The sequence below is a fragment of the Cervus elaphus genome, chromosome 11 (genome assembly GCF_910594005.1).
Source record: "Cervus elaphus chromosome 11, mCerEla1.1, whole genome shotgun sequence".
Lineage (NCBI taxonomy): Eukaryota > Metazoa > Chordata > Mammalia > Artiodactyla > Cervidae > Cervus > Cervus elaphus.
In genome coordinates, this window is record NC_057825.1 from 31,369,828 (window position 1) to 31,394,208 (window position 24,381).

A 24,381-nucleotide genomic window follows, 5' to 3' on the forward strand; every position below is an offset into this window, starting at 1 on the left:
TTAAGATTGCTAAAGATGAAAAGGGTGAAATAAAACCTTAATCATTAGCAATATAATAATATTCTGCAGTAATTTGTAATTTAATGTATCATTGGAATAAGATTCTTGCTTTTAAAGATCTGAAAGGAATAAATGCATTTACCATTAATTGTCTTAAAACACATAGTACTCATACTCTTAGGAGAGGGTAGGATTGAGTATTTAGAATTCTTTTAAGCTGCAAACAGTGGGTATTATAAACAATAGTTGTAGAAATGAACACTTTTTGAGAGCTTATCATATACTAGGCAGCACTGTAAACATTTTACACGTGTTGATTCAGAATAATATATTTTACATTTGGCTATATATATATATAGTCAAGTCATGATGATCTGTAGGTAGATCATTTGCATTTGGATTATTCATCTATTCCAAAATATCTCTTCTTTGACTGTATCCTTCCATCTTCTTACTATCCTTCTCCCAGTTGTTTTTACTGCATCTGACTAGCTTTCTTTTTAATCATCATTTATATCTATTTTTTTTAAATTAATTAATTTTTTCAGTGGGTTTTGTCATACATTGACATGAATCAGCAATAGATTTACACGTATTCCCCATCCCGATCCCCCCTCCCCCCCTCCCTCTCCATCCGATTCCTCTGGGTCTTCCCAGTGTACCACATTTATATCTATTTTTTTTTAAAGCTGTTAAGTAGATTTTTTTTCTTTCTAACATATTTGTTGACATTTGGTGGGTCATAATGAGACAGCAGATGTCATTAAACCTGAGACAAGTATGTAAGACACATTTTCTTCAGTCTTAAAATTTTTATAACTCCCTGCTTATTATTTCATTTTCTTTTTAAGGTTTTTCTCCAATTACCATTTAATTGTCTATGCAAGTACTGAGTACTGTTTTCTCCAGTCCTACTTACTGTTAAATGGTCTCCCTTCTCCCTGTTAACCAGGGCTATAATTCTTGGAAACCATTGCCTTTTAAATAATTTGAAGGTTTCCATGCTAGAGGAGAAAAGTTGTGGAACAGAATCCATTTATGGGATTTCAGACAAGGCTAATGATGGAAAGTATCTTCACCCATACTGTCAAATGATTTTTTAATTTCATTATTATTTTGTCTGAAGTTCTATTAAGCATTAATTTGGATGGACAAATACTTGTTTTTTAGATACTTCTGGATAGGTTAAGAGTTTACAATCATTTTTATAAATTGTTCTAATCAGATTATCTCTCCATCCCTAGTTGTGATTAAAAGGGAGAAACGTAATTTTGTACATTAGAGTTGGTCAATTGTCAGTACATGGTCAGGTGAAGCGGCCAGAGTAGGGCTAGAGTAGGATGCTGTGGCGTGGGGTAATTTGTACATACTGGAGTTAGGAATGAGGAGAGTGGAAAAAGCTGTGCAGAATGGTGGGATTTACAGAGGACAAATTGTTTTATTAGAAAAATCGCTAAGGTTGGCAGTTTAGGGAGTGACCCTTTTAGGGGGAAAAGGACTTTTTTCTTTAAGTCTGCCTCGTTCTGATGATCTCCTGCTCACTTACTCAGAACTCAAGTTGATTCTTCAGTGTAGTCTAATTTTCATATTTGGGAGACTAGTTTGAGAAAGATAAAAGCAAACAAAACGTGACTCCACTCTAATTAATGTTGTAGTACAGCTTTGTAAAATAAGTTTTTGGACCTGTCAGTTGGGCCATAATTTGTGACATTTATTTTATGGGAAAATGCATATAAAATGTGAAATGACTAACATACAGTTAAAATCAAGGCTGTAATTTGTTGTAGAGATCAAAGACTTCATATGAAGGATAAGGATTAGGTAAATAGAATCTGAGGTTTGTAAGGGATCTTTGGTTTTTTAGTCTGTCTCTCTTCTGCTTGATTATCTTTAGTAATAGTGATCCGAGGTTTACTTCTTTATATTATCTACTTAGCAGTCCCAGCTCTACTCTTCGAAGCTGTGTATAACAAATCGCTCTCCATTTTGATACATCAAGGGTTCGGATATTTCATGACTACTTTGATGTCTTTATTTGATGATAGCTGTCTGTCTTTTCAGATGCTTCTCTTTTCCAGAATAATTTTGGTAACCTAATTGTTTCTTCTGTGCCATTATATTCAGACTCTTGGAAACCTTAGATGTTCTCTAACCTTAAATCTTTCAAATCGTAGTATTTAAAACCTCATATGATGGCTTAAGTGTGATTCTGAACAACTCAGATTAGAATGGGTCTATTTTAGCAGTGTGATTAAGATAGTTCAAGTTTTCAATTAGTTTTTTTTTAAATGATGGTATATCCCTCTTTTTGTTCCCATTAACAACTTTGGTCATGTAAGCCTGTAGATTTGTTTGCTTGTATATTTATTTATTTTTATAATTGGCTATTACGCAGAGTCTTCCTATCTTCATTTTAACTGAGAAATAAGGAAGAGATTGGTATAGCAAATCAAGCCATGAACTCTAGGGGCAAGAAGATTGGGTTTTGCCATTTATTAGTAAAGGGTCCTTGGATTAATTTGACTTAAAAAAAAAAATGTAATGAGAATACTAATACCTCATTAGTAGGATTGTTGTGAGGATTACATGAAATAATCCAGGGAAGGGACTTTAATATGCTTTATCCTAGTGCTTTATTTACTCTTAAATTTTAAATAAACATTTAATAGATGCAAAATAATTTATATTAAAAGTACATACCTGGTAAAGAATACTATACAGCAACCTCTCATGTGCTTATCACCCTAAATTTTTATCTAGTTTGTTTTTAACCCAGTGTTCTACCCTTTAGACCATTTACCACTTTTAATCTTCATTTATTGCATTCTGTAGCATATTCAGCTTTGTGTTATCAACAGATACGATGAAAAAGTTTTTGAATTATTGGAGTAAGACATTGAAAAAAAAATTTAACAGGGCAGCTGGAAGCTGAGCACTGAGACAGGCCACCACAGCCCTGTTCATTGGTGGATGTTGTTGTTGTTTAGTTGCTAAGTTGTGTCAACTCTTTGGCGGCCCCAAGATTTGTAGCCCAGCAGGCTCCTCTGTCCATGGGATTTTCCACACAAGAATACTGGAGTGGGTTTCCATTTCCTTCTCTAGGGGATCTTCCCTGCCCAGAGATCGAGCCTGCATCTCCTGCTTTGGCATGCGGATTTTTTCTTTTTCTTTTTTTTTCTTTATCGCCAAGCCCTCATTGTTGGTGCTTAATTGGGATTTTCTGGGGTGGAGGTTTTATAGTTAGCTTCTCTTCTGCCTGGAAGTACATTTACCACTTAACTTTCTATCCTTTTTTCTCTTCAAAGATATTTACAAGATCATTATCAGATACATGTTCTCTTTTGTTGTTGTTCAGTAGCTAAGTCGTGTCCGACTGTTTGTGACACCATGGACTGCAGCACGCCCAGCTTCCCTGTCCTCCACTCTCTCCTGGAGTTTGCTCAAATTCATGTCCATTGAGTCAGTGATGCTATCTCTCTCTCCCTCCTCTGTGGCCCTCTTCTTTTGCCTTCAGTCTTTCCCAGCATCGGAGTCTTTTCCAATGAGTCAGCTCTTAGCATCAGGTGGCCAAAGTATTGGAGCTTCACCTTTAGCATGAGTCCTTCCAGTGAATATTGCATAATACTAAATTTTCTAATTTACCTACCTAATTTTTTATTGTTATGCTATGAAAATTATTTGCTAATTTTTTGAAAAAAAAAATCAGTCATATTTAGGATAATGATATAACAAACTCTTAGATATTTTCACTTCAGTCAGTCAGTCAGTTCAGTCGCTCCGTCGTGTCTGACTCTTTGTGACCCCATGAATCGCAGCACGCCAGGCCTCCCTGTCCATCACAAACTCCCGGAGTTTACTCACACTCATGCCCATCGAGTCAGTGATGCCATCCAGCCATCTCATCCTCCGTTGTCCCCTTCTCCTCCTGCCCCCTATCCCTCCCAGCATCAGGGTCTTTTCCAATGAGTCAATTCTTCGCATCAGGTGGCCAAAGTATTGGAGTTTCAGCTTCAGCATCAGTCCTTCCAATGAACACCCAGGACTGATCTCCTTTAGGATGGACTGGTTGGATCTCCTTGCAGTCCAAGGGACTCTCAAGAGTCTTCTCCAACATCACAGTTCAAAAGCATCAATTCTTCGGCGCTCTGCTTTCTTCACAATCCAACTCGCACATCCATACATGACCACTGGAAAAACCATAGCCTTGACCAGATGGACCTTTGTTGGCCAAGTAATGTCTCTGCCTTATTTAATATGCTCTCTAGGTTGGTCATAACTTTCCTTCCAAGGAGTAAGTGTCTTTTAATTTCATGGCTGCAGTCATCATCTGCAGTGATTTTGGAGCCCCAAAAAATAAAGTCAGACACTGTTTCCACTGTCTCCCCATCTATTTCCCATGAGGTGACGGGACCATATGCCATGATCTTAGTTTTCTGAATGTTAAGCTAAGTTTTCTGAATGTTTAAGCCAACTTTTTCACTCTCCTCTTTCACTTTCATCAAGAGGCTTTTTAGTTCCTCTTCACTCTCTGCCATAAGGGTGGTGTCATCTGCATATCTGAGGTTATTGATCTCCCGGCAATCTTGATTCCAGCTTGTGCTTCTTCCAGCCCAGTTTCTCATGATGTACTCTGCATATAAGTTAAATAAGCAAGGTGACAATATACAGCCTTGATGTACTCCTTTTCCTATTTAGATATTTTAGCTAGTGGTAAAATAGCATATTATATATTTTTAAAATTGGTTTTAGATTTCTCAGATTTTCTTTTTCTAGTCCTTAGTGTAATTCAACACAAACTAAGAATTTCTCTACTATTTCTTAGAAATAGAATTTTATTCGATAGTTTATTTAATAGTTCTCACTAAAGATTGCAAAGTTCATTAGAGTTGCAACCAAAGATTTTCAGTTTTAGAATTAACAGTAGTTTATTTTTCTGGTGCCACACTTGCGAGCCTTCTAGTGGTCAGAAGAACTATCTGAAGAAGTTTTGATTTAAACTGAATACAGTTTTGATTTAAACAAAAATGATCAATGTGCTCACCATTAAGAGCTAGAGAAGGATAATTGTTTTAATAATTGCATTCACCTTACTATTTATGTAATGACATTGTCGTGAGAATCTTTATTGTGACTAACACTGAAATTTCTGGCTTATAAGAGTTATTTATTTTGGGAATTAAGGACTCATCTGATGAGCAGAAAAACCTGTTTTTTAAACTTCAGTAGTAATATGGTTCGGTGTCTGTGTTTCAGATTTTTGGCTTTTGTCCATTTTGTTTTTCAGGTGATTTAGTGATTTCTTTTCCCTACTGAGGCTCATTATTCTTAATCTAGTTTTTGTTTTCACATAGCTACTTCCCACTAGTTTATTATCTCTGTGCAAATTAAACCTAACAACCTGCAGCCACATTCCAATCACTGTCTCAGGTTACTTTATACTTTCCTTTTACTTTGTTCAGTACTTCTTTTGAAATGTTCAAAGTCCAGAGTCCATGTGTGCTTAGATTTGGATGTACAGGACCTTTGCAGATCTTTTCAACACTGGTAGGAAAAAGGAGGGACTGAGAAATGTCTTGAAGTAGAAAGGAAAAAAAAAAAAAGAATGTTTTAAATAGAGGATATCTTTTAAAAGGGATTGATTGCTATGCAACCAACGTCTTGTGGGCATTTCTTATATATCAGATTTCTTTATAGCCTCATCTTAGCAGTGTTAAAGCCTCATAATAAAAAATGCTCTTACAGCTTCCTGAGTGTTACAGTGCAAGACTGCATGGACACGAAAGATCACCCTGGTAGAAGGTACAGAAAGAGATTTAGATGAAAGATCTTTGAACACACACCTCTAAAATGAGGATTCTTCTAATAAGACTTTTGGAAGGAATGGCTAAAAAAGGAGGACAAAAATTCAGGTGATACACCAAAGACTTATATAATGATTTTAAAAAATTCAGGAGTGCAGGTTAACAAATCTGAAACTATTATACATGTACACTCATATTAAATAAGTAAATGGATGGTGAATTGTGGGAACCAGGTTTCTTTCTTTGGTGAGTGAGGTTACAGATAACCATGGCAAGGGGAAGGCTAGAACAAACCATGTGGTACTAGATTAGGCTTAGAGAAGTCAGGATGAACTCATGTTTAAGTTAATGTAGATATGGATACAGAAATAATTATAGATATGTAAATATATGTGGCCAAAAATACAGACATTTATTTCCTAGATAGACATTTATTTCTATCTTCTTTTGATAAAAGAGCCTAGAAGCAGTGACACCCCATTAGCACTGGCTAAACCTAACACTCAGATCTTGATTTCTCTCCAATAACAAGAACAAAACTTCTTAGAAAATGGCTGATTCTAGGACTGGAGTAGGGAATATGGAAGATGAACCTGGAACGTTTTGTAGAGCCAGAAAGTAAGTAAACATACTCAAAAGCCAAAGGATGGGGCTTGGCAAAAAAATATAGGAAACAACCTGAAAGAGCATCCAGACACCAAAACTGGATCAGTTTATAATCCGAAGTATAAAGTGAATATCCCTCCATCCATACTGATTAAATGATTGAATAAAAAGGTATTCCCACCCCCCAATTATTTATCTCATACAGAAGAACTCCAGATAGTTTATGCATACATTTCTTTCCTTCAAGGAGGTAGAATATAACTCCCTAACCTTTGAGTATGTGCTTCACATAGTAACTGAAGGGAATGGTTATTTATGTATTGGTAGATGCTGTTTAGGGCTTCCCTGATAGCTGTTTAAGGTTAAATAAGTTAAAGACTAAGGTATTTTCATAGGATATAACATTAAAGAATATTGGTAGTCTTAAGTGGGAGCTGTTGTAGGGGAATCGTAGATTTTGGGGCTATTAAATGTGTATGACTCTAATCTTAAGCAGTCTTATAGAATGTTCTATATGTTCTGATTAGAAGATTTAATCACAGACTGACAGTTATTTAGTGTCTATCCAAAGCTCACTGAAAGTATCAGATATGAGAGGATAGTTTAATGAATATTTTAATTATGTAGTCATCTGATTTCTTGTATCAGGTCTTCAGAGAATAAAAATAGTAAGATCATGTCTCCTCAGTCTCCCCTAATATGAAAATGCCTATACCATATTCTGATTTAATGATGTGCCATCTGTCTATAGATATATCATTTTGAATGATGTGCATTTTCTAAAATTATGTTTGAAACTATAGTCTACTAGGTGCATTGTTCTATTTACAAGTACATACTGTTCAGATACAAAATTTACATATTTCCTTCTTATCAAAACTGAGAACTTAAAACCCTGGGACCATGGACCCAATTTTGACACTCAGGACCCAATAGTGACACATAACATCACTGTCTTGCTGATATTATGAGCTTGATAGCGTCTGTTTCAGTTGTCTGTTGTCGTTTAACAAATCACTCCCAAACTTAGTGACTTAAAACCACATTGATTTATTATTTTTTACAGTTCTGTGGGCCAGGAATTTGGTTACGGCTTGGCTAGGGGATTCTTCTTTTCTGTGTGGCATCAGCTGGCTTCATTCACTTAGCTGGTAGCTTGGGCTGGACTGAATAGTCTAAGGAGACTTCCATACAGGTCTGGCACTTTGGTGTGCCTCCACAGGACCTCTTCACAGCATAATAGTTTCAGGGTGTTCTGATTTCTTAGGGCTTCTAGCTTCCAAGAAAGAGAAAGGGCAAATTGTCAATCCTGCAGATCTTTGAAGCTTCAGGATGTCACTTTTGGTCACTGTTGGTCAAAGCAAGTCAGTAGGCCAGCCAAGATTCAAGGAACTGGGATATAAGCATCATACCATCATGGGTGGAATGACATGCACACAGACTGGTAAGGACTTGATGGCTGCCCTCTTTGGAGGATAGTTTGTGGCCATATCAACCAACTACCACAGTATCTTAATTTTTAACTTTATTTACAAAGTTTTATTGTGATTAATCCTCTCTACATTGTATTTTAACTTGTAACCAGTTCAAGTCCTCTTAGAGATTAGATTATACATATTAAATAAAAAGTATTACCTTAATTAAGTAGAAAAAACTTGGGGTAGTGAGGGGCCATGCTAAGTCTCACTCTTGTTATCACTCACTCTGAATTTATCTTGACTTAGCAAGTATCTTGGATTACTTAGAATTGAAAATCTTAGTTTCTCTGACCTGGAAGGTTTACTGACACATATCCATATATATATTTTTTAAGCCTTGATAAACTTTGTGAAACAAAATTCTAGTGAAGGGTATCCATAAGTATCATAATTTAAATTCAGATTCTCTTTGACTCAGAAAGTAATTCCAGTTCATGAGTACACAGACATTCTTTAGAGCATTGTGAATAATGGAAAAATATTGGAAATAATATGAGTTTGTCCATGAGAAACTGGTTAGACAATTATGATGTATTCACATATAATATAATGAAGTTGCTAAGAAAAAAAAGAGCATGAGAGAATTCTTTAAGGAATGATATGAAGTAAGTTCTAAGATGCATTAAGTTAAAAAAAATCACGATGAGAAGCTGTATAATATGCCATCATTTTCATTAAAAATACTTATAAATGCTTTTTAATATATAGAACACCAGTGAATACACAGTAAGCAAGGGAAAGGAGCTGAATGACTAAGGGAGACTTTCTGTTCATCATAACCTGTTAGTACAGTTTACTTTTTATAACAGTTAATACACTACTCTAAAAATCAGCTTAAATAATCCTCTGATAGCTTTATTTCATTGTTGATTATCTTCTTGCAGAATGTTGGGTGTGCCATTCAGATAGGAGCCTGAAGGCCGGTGGGAAAGGTTAATAAACACATGTACCATGTCAGCAGGCTGCTTGTTAAAGTTGTCATTTTTGCATTGTCCAAATACTTTGCCATTGTTTTTACTGAACTGTTTATTGTTTTATTGTGTCTAAGAGTTCTTTATATTCCAGAAACAAGTTCTTTACGAGATAATCGTCTTGTGGATATTTTCTCCAAGTTTGTGTTGTCTTTACATTTTCGTAACACTGTCTATGGAAGAGCAGAATTTAGTGCAATATCTCATGTTTCTTCTTTTATGGTCCCTGCTTTTTGTATCATATCAAAAAATTCTGCCTAACTCATGGGTTGGCAAACTACACCTAGTTCAGTCTGCTGCTTGTTTTTATGATTAAAGTTTTATTGGAGTGTAGCTATGCCTGTTTATTTCCATGTTCTCTATAGCTCCTTTCTTGCTGCAGGACAGAGTTAAGCCCACAAAGCCTAAAATATTTAATGTCTGACCCTTTACAGGAAAAGTTTGCCAGCCTCTGGGTTAATCTCAGCTCAGTTCAGTCACTCAGTTGTGTCCAACTCTTTGCAATCCCATGGACTGTAGCATGCCAGGCCTCCCTGTCCATCACCATCTCCCAGAACTTGCTCAAACTCATCGAGTTGGTGATGGCATCCAACCATCCATCCAACTGTCTCATCCTCTGTCGTTCCCTTCTCCTCCTGCCTTCAATCTTGCCCAGCATCAAGGTCTTTTCTAGTGGGTCAGTTCTTCGCATTAGGTGGCCAAAATATTGGAGTTTCAGCTTCAACATCAGTCCTTCTAGTGAATATTCAGGACTGATTTCCTTTAGGATTGACTGGTTTGATCTTCTTGCAGTCCAAGGGACTCTCAAGAGTCTTCTCCAACACCACAGTTCAAAAGCATCAATTTTTCAGTGCTCAGCTTTCTTTATAGTCCAACTCTCACATCCATACATGACTACTGGAAACACCATAGCTTTGACTAGACGGACCTTTGTTGGCAAAGTAATGTCTCTGTTTTTTAGTATGCTGTCTAGATTGGTCATAGCTTTTCTTCCAAGGAGCAAGCGTCTTTTAATTTTATGGCTGCAGTCACTATCTGCAGTGATTTTGGAGCCCAAGAAAATAAAGTCTATCACTGTTTCCATTGTTTCCCCATCTATTTGCTGTGAAGTGGTGGAACCGAATGTCATGATCTTCGTTTTCTGAATGTTGAGTTTTAAGCCAGCCTTTTTACTCTCCACTTTCATCAAGAGACTCTTTAGTTCCGCTTTGCTTTCTGCCATAAGGGTGGTGTCATCTGTGTATGTGAGGTTGTTGATATTTCTCCTGGCAATCTTGAGTCCGGTTTGAACTTCATCCAGCCTGGCATTTCGAATGATGTACTCTACATATAAATTAAAGAAACAGGGTGACACTATACAGCCTTGATGTACTCCTTTCCCATTTTGGAACCAGTCTGTTGTTCCATGTCCATTTCTAACTGTTGCTTCTTGACCTGCATACCGATTTCTCAGGGTTTCTCACTAGGTTCTCTGGGTTAACCTAGTGTCCCCCACATTTTCTCCTATGTTTTCCTTTAGAAATTTTATAGTTTTATATTTTAAATATTTAAGTCTATTAATTTTTATAGAAGATATGAGGTATGGGTTGAGGTTCTTTTTTTTTCCTTCCCCATATGGATTGTCATTTGTTCTAGCATTAGTTGTTACATAGACAATTCTTCTTCCATTGAATTACCCTGGTACTTTTGTTGAAGATCAGATCAATTGACTGTTAATATGTAGATCTGTTTCTGGACATCATCTTTATTCCACTGATCTGTGTGTTTATCCTTATGTCAGAATTACAATATCCTGATGACTATAGCTTTATATAAAGTATTGAAGGACTTCCCTGGCAGTCCAGTGGTTAAGACTGTATTCCCACTGCAGGGGGCATGGGTTCCATCCCTGGTCTGGAAACCAAGTACTTATAGGATGCAGAGTGGTGCCCCTCCCTCCCCTCTCCTCCCCCCAATGCAGGTTGAGAATAAAAAGACCTTATTTAAACAAGAAAAATAAAGTACTGAAATTAGTTTGTATAAAATTTCCAATAATGTTCTGTGCATTTCCATATAAATTTTAGAATCAGCTAGCCAGTTTTTACCAAAAAAGCTAGGTGGGGTTTTAATTGGGATTTTTGTTAAATCTGTATACTAGTTGGAGGAGAATTGATACCTTAATGTTGATTAATCTGATTTTTGAAAACAGTATACCTCTATTTATTGAGGTCTTTGATTTCTCGCTTCGTGTTTTGTATTTTTGAGCACAGGACTCTTCTGTTTATTTTGTTATATTTATCCTAAATCTTTCTTTTTTGATGCCAGTATAATTGCTACTGTTTGGTTAATTTATTTCTAATTAATTGCTGCCATATAAAAATACAGTTGAATTTTGTTTGTTAACCTTGTATCCTGAAGTTTTGCCGGATTCAAAGCAAATTTAGTTTTGGTAATAGATTCACTGGGATTTTCTGTATAGACTCTAGCACTTGTGAAAAAAAAGATAGTTTTTTTTTTTTCTTTTTCCCCACCTCTGTGCTTTTATTTCATTTTCTTACATTATTGTACTGACAGTACAGTGCTGAATAGGAGTTATGAGAGTAGATGTTCTTGCCTTGTTCCTGATCTTAGAGGGGAAGCATTTAGCCTTTTATGATTATGTATGACATTAGCTGTAGATTTGTTGTAAATTCATGTCTTAGGCTGAGGACATTCCCTTCTGTTCCTAGTTTTCTGAGTTTTGAATCATGAATGGTTGTGGGTTTTTCCTGAATTTTTTTTTAGGTGATTGCTTATATTGATATGTTCGATTACATTGATTCATTTTTTTTTCTATATTGAACTAATATTGTATTCTTGGTATTAATGTTATTTGGTCATTACATATATTCCTTTCTGTATATTGCTAGATTCATTTTTATAATATTTGGTTAAGATATTTTGTGACTTCATGAAAGAAGATTGGTCTATAATTTGTATTTCTTAAACCTTTTTTTTTTTTTTTGGTCTGATTTTTGTATCAGTTATGGTATCCTTATAAAATGAATTGGGAAATGTTTACTCTTACTTCTGGAAAATTTGTGTAATGTTATTATGATTTCTTCCTTAGATGTTAGTAGAATTGACCAAGGAAGCCATTTGTCATGGACCTCTCTTCATGGGAAGATTTTAAATTATGAACTAAAATTTTCTTAATACTTACTAAGAGTTATGTTATTTAATTTGTTGAGTAAACTTGGTAGTTTGTCTTCCAAACTTTCAAGGAATTGGTACATTTTAACAAAATTACAGAATTTTATTGCCATAAAGTTGTTTGTAATAGTCTCTTGTTATTCTTTTAATGTCTGTACAGTTTCTAGTGCTGTCCTCTTTTTATTGTTGATATAGTTAATTTGTGGCTTCTCTCTTTTTCTGGCCGGAAGTTTATTCAGTGTTATTGAAATTTTCAAAGAACTAGATTTCAGTTTCATAAATTTTCTGTGTTGTGTTTTCAGTTTCATTTCTTCCTTCTAATTCCTTTGTGTTTAATTTTCTATTAAGGTGGAGGCTTAGATTATTGAGGCAAAACTTATGTTTTCTATTATAAGCAGTTTATGTTTTATGCTATAAGTTTTTCTAAGAACTGCTTTAGTGGTATTCCACAAATTTTGGTATGTTCTGTTTTACTTTTAGTTCAACTAAAATTTTTTTCTAATTTCCTTTAATTTTTAATCTTTGAGTTCTTTAGAAATATATTGTTTAATCTCTAACCTTTAATAATTCTTAGTGTATTTTTCAGTTATTGATTCTAATCTAATACTGTTTTGGTCAGAAAAAATGCATTATTTTAATTCTTTTAAATATTTTGAGGTTTGTTTTATGGCCCAGAATGTGGTCTTTCTTGGTGAATGCTCTATGTAGCATTGAAAATAATGCATTTTCTGTTCTTGTTGTGTATAATGTTCTATAAATGTTCGATTAGGTCATGTCAGTTGATAGTGTTTTCAAGTCTTCTATATCTTAGTGACTTCCTGTTTTCTTGTTGTTTTGATTAATAGCAGAGGCGTATTAATGTCTACAACTGTAATTATGGATTTGTCTCATCTCCTTAGAGTTTTATCATGAATTGATCCTTTATCATTAATGTTCCTCTTTATCATTGGTAATATTCCTTATTCTGAAGTCTGCTTTGTCAGATATTAATGCAGTCATGCTATCTTTTCTTTCCTTTCCAACCTTTTACTTTTACCTATGTCTTTGTACAGAAAGTATCTTGTGGATAGCATATGATTGGATTATGTTTTAAAAATTTGATTTGATAATCTCTTTTAATTGGGTGTTTAGATAATTTCTATTTAATGTAGTCATTTGGAAAGTTTGGATTTAAACCTTCCATCCTTCTAGTTATTTTCTATTTGAATCCTTTTTGTTTATTTTTCCCTCTTTTTCTGCCTTCTATTGAATTAATCATTTTTCATAATTTCACTTTATCTAACTTTTGGCGTATTCTGTAGGTACACACACACACATTTTAGTGGTTGCTGTAGGTCATGGTTTCTTAACTTCGGCGCTGTTGGTCTTTTTGGTTGGGTGATTGTTGCGGGTCATGGCGGGGATATCCTGTGTGCACTGCAGGAGTTTTAGCATTCCTGGTCTCTGTGCTCTAGATGACAGTAGCGCCCACTTCCTGCCCCAGTTCTGACAGCCAGCAATGTTTCTAGACTTTGCTCTATGTCTCCGAGGGGTCCAAATGCTCCTGGTTGAGAACCACTACTCTCAGGTTTAAAAGGTATATCTTTTAAAAAGATATATAAGTTAAAAATCTTATCATATCCTTTTTTCCACATTTTTAATATCACATTTTTTCTTTAATTAATACTATACTACTTCATGTATCATGTAATACCTTATACACAATATGATTCAACTTTCTATCTACCATCTTTATACTCTGTTGTCATAAATTTTATTTCCTTGTATGTTATTAACCCTACATTATCATTTTTTACTTTAGTTCATGTGCAACCTTCTAAAATGAATAAAATATAAAAAAATAGTCTTTTATATTTACCTTCTCTTTCCAGTGCTTTTCATTTCCTTTTTGTAGGTCCAGATTTTCACCTGGTAATTTTCACTGCTGCCTAAACAACTTCCATTAGCATTTCTGATGTCTTTAGGCAGTGAATTCTCTCATTTTATTTGTAAAAAATTCTTTATGTCTTCCTTCAATTAAAAAAAATTTTTTTTGCTGATTATAGAAATCTGTGTTCAGCTCTTTTTGTTTTCTTTCAGTACCTAAAAGGTATTATATTCAGTATTGTCTTTTGACTTGTATAATTTTCTGAAGAAAATTTTAATCTTTGTTGTTTGTATGTAGTGTTTGTTTTTTTTCTCTTTGAGATTTTTATTTTTATTTTTCTACAGTTTGACTATGATATACCCATGTATGTTTGTTTGTGTGTGTGTGCTTTGGTATTTATCTTGATTGGGGTTCTCTGGGATTTTTTGCTCTCTGGTTTGTTGTCTTGGATTTTTCTGGGAAAATTCTTGGCCATTATCATATTCATGTATTTCTTGTACCTCATTATTTTTGGTTTTTTCTCTTGGGGCTCCAATTAAATGGATGTAATTTGTTTTGATATAGTACTACACCTCTTGGATGCCCTGAGCTGTGTTTTTTCCTTTAGTTTTTCTAACTGTAGTTTCACTTTGTATTATTTCTATTGTCTTTAAGTTCACTGATTCTTTCCTCATCTGTGTCCAGGCTGTTCTTGAGGCTGCCAAAGAAATTTTTCTTCTCTAATGTAAAATAATTTTTTTTTTGTTTCTAGCTTTTCTATTTTACTTTTTTAAAGTTTTCATCTCACTGTTGAAATTTTCCATCTTTTTATGTATGCTCTCCATCTTTTCTACTAGATCATTTAGCATACTTATTTTAGAATGGTTGATAATTTAAATGAATGAATCAGTCCAGATTCTGCTGATTTCTTTATCTCTTAACAAAGAGTTGTTTTTTCTTGCTTTTGTGGATACTTCATAATTTGTGATTTAATGCTCATCATCATGTATAGACGAATAGGAGAGATTGAAGTGATTCTCTCCTGTCAGGTTGTTTGTGTCAGAGATTGAGTCAACCTAATCCTGAAATGAGCTGGGTTTGGAATTTGTGGCCATTTTACCTTCAGTAGGCTTCAAAGTTCACAAGTGACTGGCTGGTGTTGCCTTGTGTTTTGAGTGTGGTGTGTGGTACTACAGAATTTTTCTGTGATGCTATATTACCCCCATCTTTCACTCTTTGCACATCTGTTTGCAGAGAGGTTTCATGTTACTGTCTTTCTGCCGGTGATTATTGTTGCTTGTTACCCAGAGCTGTGCTTGTGGGACAGGGCAGGGTTCTCTTTTGTTCTGGTCCAAACTCAATCCTGATTAGACCCTACAGGAATCAGTGGTAGAACTTTCTTAGCTTTCCTGCTTTCTCTTCCCTGTGATGGTCAAACACCGTCATACATTTGTGATTGGTCTTGGGCAGGAATATCCTTTTCCTCCCTTGTAGTAGTACATTTCTTTTGTTATTAGTGCAGGATCCTGACCCAGGACTTTTCCTTCCCTCTTCCCCCATAATGGCAGAGGGTTGTTTTTTTGCCTCTATATTCTCATAGCACCAGTGTATCTTTGCCTGTGTCTGAGAGCTTAAGAGTGTTTTCTCCCTGTCTGGATGAGGCATTTGCTTTTGTTCACTGAAGCAGTAGATTATTGCCTGGATCCTGGTGTGAGAGAATTTTCTGTCATTCCCCCAGTGGCTCTAGGCTTTTGGTCTGTGTTGGGGATAGGTTGGGGAATCAGGCAAGGCTTCAGACCTGTTCTTGTCACCTCATACACACTCGCTTCAGTGATGAGGGGCTTTCTCTGATTTCCTGTCCTACCTCTGATCTTTCTTGTGAGAGTCTAGTTGAGGCATGTAGAAGAACTTGCAACTGAGTGTAAACTCCCCTTGTGTTTGGGGTTTCCAACCATTCCTAATTGATATAGTAGTTCATATTTGGTCACTTAGAATTTGTTAAGACTTAACTGATTTTTTTCCCCTGTATACTTGATTGAGGGCCACTTCTTTTTCTGGGAACCTGCCAAAGGTAAAACAGTTTGTACAGTCTCTCCCTGGAGGAACTTTCCCTTTTTGGAATTGAATTACTTGGTTGCCTTCTGACTTCAATTCTTTATTAGATTCAAGAACAGTTTTGATTTTATGTATCTGGCTTTTTCTCACTAGGGTGGGAAAACACTCTTTTGCGGCTTTCTGCATTCTAAGTGGAAGTAGAACTGCTTAGAGGTCTTGACAGAGTTTGCTCTTTCAAACTGCTGCTTATTCTGGTCTTCCTTGTTTTCTCTTTGTCTCTTGAGCACTTGGTCATTTCGGATTGAACCCAAGGGGCTATTTCTTCCGTGAGTCTTTCCCTGATCTTACTGAGTAGAATGGAACATTTTTTTGCTCCTACAGCTGTTTTGATTCTTGTGTAACTGTATTTCATTTTTGTAGACCCATTGAAACCCTCTTTGAGGTTAGGCAGCTTTCAGAATTTGAGGCCTTTCAACCTGAGAACTGTCCTTCTGCTTTCAAAGTTTATGACTATTATGGTTGATAGATTTTAGATAGGATCATAAAGTAAACTTGAGATTAAAAGATAAATATACAAGAGAACTTATATTTATTAATGGAATAAAATTTTGTGAAATCACATCACATAGTTTCTTGTGCTGTTTGGTTTGTTCAGTTGTTGCTCTTGAACTAAGTTATTTTCAGAAATAAGACTTAAATTTGTAGAATCTAATTTCTTATAACTGTGAGCTTAGTTATGCAAGCTAGTGTATGTTCACACAATGAAATATCATGGAAGCATATCCTAACATGGAAAATCTGCAGGATATAATGATCGAAAAAAGATAATGTGCAAAATTAAATATTTTATGTAAGAAGGCAGGAATAATAAGACTATATTTGCAGTTAAGTGTATTTGCGTAAAGAATCACTGGAAGCATATACATATAAGAATGTATAATAAATATACATTTATTTGTATAGCACTTTAATAAAAGTGGTGATGTATAGTAAGCAAGGACAGCATGAAACCACATGTGGATGATAGAGAAATGAGACTTCTCAAATATGTTTCTTTTTACATCATTTTAATTTTTTGATTCATGTGAATGTGGTATATATTCAGAAAAATTAAAATTAGTAAACATAACTATGTGAACCTTAAAAGATAACAGAAAGATTTGAAAAATCCATTGGAACTGATAAAAAAAATGTTTGCCTGTGAAATACAAATTGTGTGTGAGATACTTCTGTTTTTACATAAAGTAGATTTTAGAAATGAAAAGGTAAATACAAAGCATGGAGAATTGCAGAGATCATGGTTTTATGAATCTGGCTCTAGATAGATAAATACATAAAAAGGCTGGTTTTCTAACATGATTAGGGAGGTTTTGGGTCTAAACCCAAAAGGATGATCCTTCAAAGTACAAAGGAGCACTGTGTACAGATAGCAACTGTAACAGAAATACACCACTCAGAGTGGACTGGCAAACCATTTCTTACTCATGAAGCTACTCGGCATCTCCTTGGAAACTGGTAAAATGTATCTAACTGTTGTCAAGAATAGAACATGAGAATACCAAAGAATATTCTTATCACAAATTAAAGCATAAAAAGAAACAATAATTACATTACAGAAATGGATGATAGCCTGGAAATCAACTTTGTTGTAGACAAATGAAATTTATAAGAAGAAATTTATAAATCAAAAAGAAGTTTACTTAATTACTTAAAGTTGTTAGGAAAACTGGCAATTTGAAATACAGGTCAGTTTAGAATTAAATCTCTTTCCATTCATCATTTGCAATGAAGTATTCAAAAACAGCCCACAGAAAAGTGAAAATCAGAGTATCTATCTGTTATTGTTGAATGGGAAGAAATTTCTAAGCAAAGAAATAAGAGAAATGAAAAATGTACTCATGGGTAAATCTGGCCACATGAAAATAGAAACTTTTGTATTAAAAGCCAGCGGTAGACTGAGAAAAATGTTAAGAGTAGATGAAAGTAATGGTGTTTTCACAATATAAATAACCTACACACATGGCTGAAGAAGACATGAAACCCCTTTCCCATTCTACCCCCTGTGGGACTGGGAGAGTGAGAGCTGCACATTTGCCAACAGAGGCAGTGTGGTTGTGGAAGAAGGATCTGATTAATGACATGGATGGCATTCAGTGTCTGACTAACTTTGAAGACCTTAATGTTATAGCAGGATTAGTCCACATGCTTGTGTGTTTTTTCATTAGCAGGTGGTTAAATTGACCCAGGATTAGGAATTTGAGAGTGGTGAAGTGGAAGAAAGAAACTAACATACTTGGTGGACTGATAGCCTGGGTGGTGACAACCCAGATTTTGAGATTGGTGACAACACACAACTGGAGAGATGAGTGTAGGTAGAGTGTCTGAGGGATTGAGTCTGGACCCTGGTTAGGAATGAAAGAGTGGAATATTCAGTGACAAAGACAAGACGAGAGTAGGACAGCCAGATGGTATGACTCTGAGGGAAGGGTTGGGGTTGCTTATGAGTTAGGGTCTGGAAATGTCACTGTGGACAGAGATGATTCCTATGACCTTATTAGTCTTCACTCCCGAGGGTTTGTTTCAAGAGGAGGATTTAGCCCAGTGGTTGAAACTAAGTTCAGTGATAAGGCTGAAGATACAGAGGTCATTTGTTTTACTATGTAAAAGGGGTTTCCAGAGGTCCCTGTGGAAAAGGTTGGAAGGAAGGACAGCATTTGGGGAACACATGCAGTGGGTGAGAGAGCAAAGAGAACACTGTGGACATGAAAACAGGAGAGACGGTAGTCAGTCACAATAGTTTATGTTTTGAATAAAGCCCAAGAGTGACAGGGATGGGAGCCACAGGTAGAAGTAACTAGCGAGATTCCTGAGTTGATCTGTGGTATAAAGATCATCGCTGGATCCTGATCCACCGTGTCTTTGTGGTCTAAAGGGAGTATTAGTGAAAAGCTTAACCCTGGGTGGTAAAACTTAAAGCAGTTAGGCTTTAAATAATGAAAGCCAGTAGGGCTCACATTTCTCAAGTATTCTCTGATGTCTGCAGAGTCCCACTGTTTGGAGTTAACTTTGAGGTAGAATGGGAAGATAAAGAGTACTACCATTAATTTAGTAAGGGGGACCATTTGTCACGTTCCCACTGCCAGTGATCTAGGAATGAATGATAGCCATATCAGACGCTTCTTTGTCATAGAGGTATCTTCTGCTGGAAATCCTGTTTCTTCCTACTGTTTCATTTTACCTGAAACTGGGTCCTGAAGCCATTGCTGCTGGGGTGACTTCAGCAACTCTGATGAGTGAGTCAGAGTTACCCTTACCTCCTTAAATTACCCATATGAAGCCTAATTTGCGGCATACCTCCTTTGGGTATCTGAACCTTTTTAAAGCCAGTAACTAATTACCACTGATAACTTTATCTGTTTATTTATTTAATCTTTATTCTTTATTTTCAGTTTTTCAAATCTGTGGTAGGGACAAGAATGGGAATTAGAATTTCTTGAAAAACTAAAGCATTTGTGTGAGAATCTTTGTATTCTTACAGGGAAACAATGATGTGTCACAGTATCTAAAATCTAATGTCTTTTCTACTTTAGATCCATCCATACTAATGGGATGTGACTGGAACCGACTCTGATGATAAAAATCACGGACCATCAGACAAGATCAGGCAATAAGAATTTTTGCTTCCAAATGAAGACACCGACATTTATAACTTCTACTTACTCTAAGGTATTCAAGGTACAGCTTTACTTTAATTTGACTCCTTGACAGTCAGTGTATAATGTTGATTTCTATCTATATAGATTTTATAAGTTTAAAAATTTCTATGTTAGAATGGCTAGCTTTTAGGGACGCATCCACTCCCCTCCCCATAATCTGAGACAAGATTCAGATTTTAAAAGGAGATAATCCTTATAATTAGAAAAGCATGTCAATTATTAGAAATATACTGAGTGCAGGTTATGACTCAGTATAGAAGAACTGGAATAAAATAAATGCCGAAAGTTTAATTATTATTTTATTTATGTCATGACGCTCTGAGATAAACAGTTGAATTCATCATGTGCTTCCATGATACCAGAGACCTTGTCCTTTGGTTTGATTCAAAAACCTCTCTTTCCTATTCTCCTAAGCTTACTGTGAAGGATTTTCTATTCACCAAGAAGTGTCACTTATACTCCCCATAGACTCCCTTTAGGACCTTTGGGATCTGATGGGTTAGTTTCACTTGGATCAGAAAAGCCAGATATGTAATTAAAGAGTCAAATGGTACTTCCAAATCAGGGGGTGGCTGTCCACTTTAAAGACTACATAAGACAATTGAAAACAATCAAAGGAAACATAGTATCAACAGAAAACACAGCGCTCTCTATTTTTCTAAAATACGTATAAAATCCAAAGAGAATACAGTTAGTTTGGTATTTATTTAAAATAAAATATTTTTTTTAATTGTATGTTTCCAAATAGGCAGAAATTATGGAAAGATAATTATTTTCAGTGACAGAGTTGGTTGCTTCTCTGTATTTACTAGGATATAGAGTAGATGAAAAATCTAAGAAAAATGTATCACTTATTACTTGGATTTTAAATTTCATTTTGTTCTGTTTCCAAAGAAGAACTTGTAAAGCAGTAAATTCTAAAATATAAGAATCCATAATAGAACACCTAAGACTGCTTCAGTTAAAATAGATGGATTACTTTCTAAAAGGGGGTGGTGTAATTGAGCAATTCTTATCAAAGAAAAATTACCTTGAATCAAATAGCAGATGAAAAAGAGGTTGTTTTGATTAGAAGTTTTAAAAGTTCTCTGGCAGCTAGCAGATGCATTGAACTTTTAGAAAACTTTTTGGTGTCACTTTGAATCAAATGGCAATGATGATTAAATATGTAATTTAACTTATTACCATAACCATTTCCCTTATTGTTTTTTAAGATTTTTTTTTTTTGATGTGGCCATTTTGAATTTGTTACAGTATTGGTTATGTTTGTGTTCTGGGTTTTTGGCCAGGAGGCATGTGGATCTTAGCTCCCTGACCAGGGATTGAACCCATACCCCCTGCATTAGAAAGTCAAGTCTTAACCACTGGATTGCCAGGGAAAGCCCTGATTTATTTTTTAAAGATACCTTTCCTTCTTGCTTTCATTTAACAGCATTAGTTGAATTGTTAAGCTTTGTAGAGAGTAATTCTAAATGTGTGGAAGGATATAGGTTATTCTATAACTTCATTATGAGTGAAGTTGAAGACCTCTTTCATTCAGAATATTTACTCTGGGGCTAGGGAGGCTAAACACTGTCATCTAAAAACCATTTAAAAGCAATTATGAAATGAGCACATAAAATCCTAGTTTGGTATTCTTTTCTGAGTAGTATAGTTAAGTTCCATATTCAGATGTCAACAAAAAGATCAGAAAGTTGGAAATTCTCATCAATTGAATTTTGTGACTGACTGGTTGTGGTTGTTGGCTGTTTATGGTGCTACTTGTGAAAGTGCCGTATAACCAAATTAAGTTGCTTAAATCCTTAAATTAGGGATTTCTAATTCATTAGTTTCTTACGTTGCCCCACTTATTTGCAGGCTTACAAAGAGTGATACTCCTGTTGATACTTGTCATTTCCCCTTTCAAAAATGATGTAGAAATTTCACAAACTTGCACTCAGAAGTTTTATATAATACGTTTTGAAAATATTTTTTAAAGATTTTTCAAAAAATTTTTGAGAGGTTTTTAAGATTTTGAGATTGTGGGAGTTTTTTTTTTCCTTTTTTTCTTTTTTGTATTTTTATTGTACAAAATAAAGTCAGTGCATGATTTAAGGCCCTAGAACATTTGTAAGGTTATGTCTTGGATTATGCATGCACACGTGTGTGTGTGTGTGTGTGTGTGTGTGTGTGTGCGTGCGCGCGCATGTGCGCTAAGTTGCTTCAACTGTCTCCAACTCTTTGCAACCCTGTAGGCCGTAGTCCTCCAGGTTCCTGTGTCCATGGGATTCTCCAGGCAAGAGTCGTGGAGTGGGTTGCCATTTCCTCCTGCAGGGGATCCTCCCAACCTAGGCATCAAACCCATGTTTCTTATGTCTCCTGCATTGGCAGCCAGGTTTTTTTTTGTTTGTTTGTTTTCTTTACCACTGGTGTCACCTGGGAAGCCCATCTTGGATTATAGTTTACATTAAATTAAAATGATGCCTTTTAAAAATACTTTGTTTGGACTCACAAAAACATTTCAGCAGGTATACTGAGGAAATAGGTATTCCCTTGCCATGATTTTCTCTGTGGTGGGATGGAAAGAGCACAAGCATTGGCTCTTCGACTTTCATGCCACCCTGAGGAACTGAATTAATATTTCTGTCTTAGTTTCCTTTTCTATAATAATTACTGTTTAGACTTGTGATAAAAATGAAACAAATGTATAAAGTTTTATAAAATAATGCTTTTCAGTGTTATAGCACGTTGTTGCTAAAGACAGAGAAGACCACACTGCTGAAGGATCAGTCACAGTTATCCTCTTAGCCAAAAACAGGTCAGCTCACACTACTATTGAGAAGCTTGTCAAACCAGTTTCAAACTTAATGACAAATATTATGCTTGGAGAGAAAGTAAAACGAGCTTTTGGCAAAAATCCCTTATCAAAGGCATACCATCTGGAAAAGCAATTACTGTCATGTGCATGCTAGCAGAATTTTTTGTTTTTCAGTTGGATGAAAGCACTGATGTGCTGAGGACATACCAGCACTTCATAGAGATGTGTTACTGTTTAGTCACTGAGAAGTTTGCACCAGCAGAAAGCTTTCTGTTGTTACTGTTACTTTGTTTTGTTGTTTTTGTTTTTGTTGGTGGTGGTGGTAGTGATTGGTTGAGGTTTTTTTTAAGCCATTGTTGCCTGGAAAAGTTGCACTGGTTCCTCTGATCAGACCCCAACAACTTAGCTGTAGGAGAGGGTACACTTGGTCTGTGAATAAAAGATATTGCACCAAGGTATAAATTTATATCCTTTTTTTCAGAGAGGAAAATCGGCATTTAGTAATGTGATTTCTGGTTGTGATTTAATGTTGGAAAAAAATAGTAAAAATTGTGGATGTAAGCAATTTTTGGCCACTGACGCTGTGTTTTTTTAGGATTTTGGTGAAGAAATGGTCAGCAAGTGTAGGATTCTGCTTTTCCACAGTGATGTATTTGATGTACTGTGTACTATGACAGGGCTTTACATGTTTATTAGTTTGTTTTTTAGTAAAATAAGATGAATGTTTCTTTACTACTTATATTGCCATTTCTGTGATTTTAAGGAGGCATAAACTTACATTTGCTTTTTGAAATAGTCAGAACTTAAAACTTTCATATTCACATATCATGAGTTTCAATGTTAAGGATAAAGCATAAGGATTTTATAAAAGTTTGAATTATAATATAGAATAATTCTCCAGGAGCTTGACCATTTCCCCACACTTGATGATTTTACTAATTTATCAAAGGAATGAATTTTTATTATACATGTTTAAAAACCATATCTGAATTTTGAAATAGAACATGAAGACATACTTTGCAGAGCTAAAATACCAGCAGAGAATATATTAGGACTCTTTTTGCTCCAGTCTGTCAAACTGAAGCACTTAACATCTTAATTTTGAGTCAGGTATGCTTTTTGGTGGGGACAGTCAATGGAATCCTGAAAGTAGACCTGAGAAGGAAATATTTCTAAAATTTCTAGGTCCATAGTCAATCATAATATCCAGAATACAAACACAGTTGATTTATAATTAAAAATTAAGATTTATTTATTTATCTTACTGCAGTGGGTCTTAGCTGTGGCATGCAGTATCTTTAGCTGCCCCATTTGGGTTCTAGTTCCCTGACCAGGGTTTGTTCCTGGGCCACTGGCACTGGGAGCACAGAGTTTAGCCACTGAACCACCACGGAAGTCCCAGGAATTAGGCATTTTTAATTTAGTAGAAATAAAGAATAAGTGAAGAGCTAGTTGAAAGGGAAAACATAGTATGGCTAAAGCTGCTTCAGACTGGGGGCGTTGAACATCTTGCAAGGAAGTTATCAAACAGTAATAGGGTGTGACAGAACAACAAACGTGCTCTGTCTGACCAAAGATGAGACAGTTTGAGCATTAGTATGTAAAACTGTAACATAATCACATCAAATATGTTTAAACTCATGAGTTCATGGTGATACTTTAAAAAACTCATTTGTTTTCTTTGGAGTATGCTAAGAAACCAACTATACTTGAAGGTAACCAAATAGTTGAAGAGAGGAAGTTTCTTTTCTCAGTACTAGTATTCTATTTACAGTTAAGAGATGATAAATAGAACATCACCATTTCTTAATGAATTCCTGGACTTAAGCAAAGATCATCAGTGGCTGCTAACATCACAAGAATAAAGACAGTTAGACATTAGGTTTCTCTTAATGAAAGTTCGTAATCCTACCTGTGAAATATCCTTGCCAAAAAAACTA

General features: G+C 35.3%; 1 protein-coding gene across 10 annotated transcripts in view; it reads left to right on the forward strand.

Annotated features, from left to right (window-relative positions):
• The window catches only part of NCOA1 (nuclear receptor coactivator 1), a 204,812-nt gene that overhangs the window by 29,181 nt on the left and 151,250 nt on the right, over window positions 1–24,381 (forward strand). For 8 of the 10 annotated variants that reach the window (XM_043917315.1, XM_043917317.1, XM_043917311.1 and 5 more), the window contains exon 2: window positions 19,519–19,663. The gene's annotated coding sequence lies outside the window, so the exon portion shown is untranslated. The remainder of the gene's footprint in view (window positions 1–19,518; window positions 19,664–24,381) is intronic. The other 2 variants (XM_043917314.1, XM_043917312.1) reach the window with 1 other exon arrangement.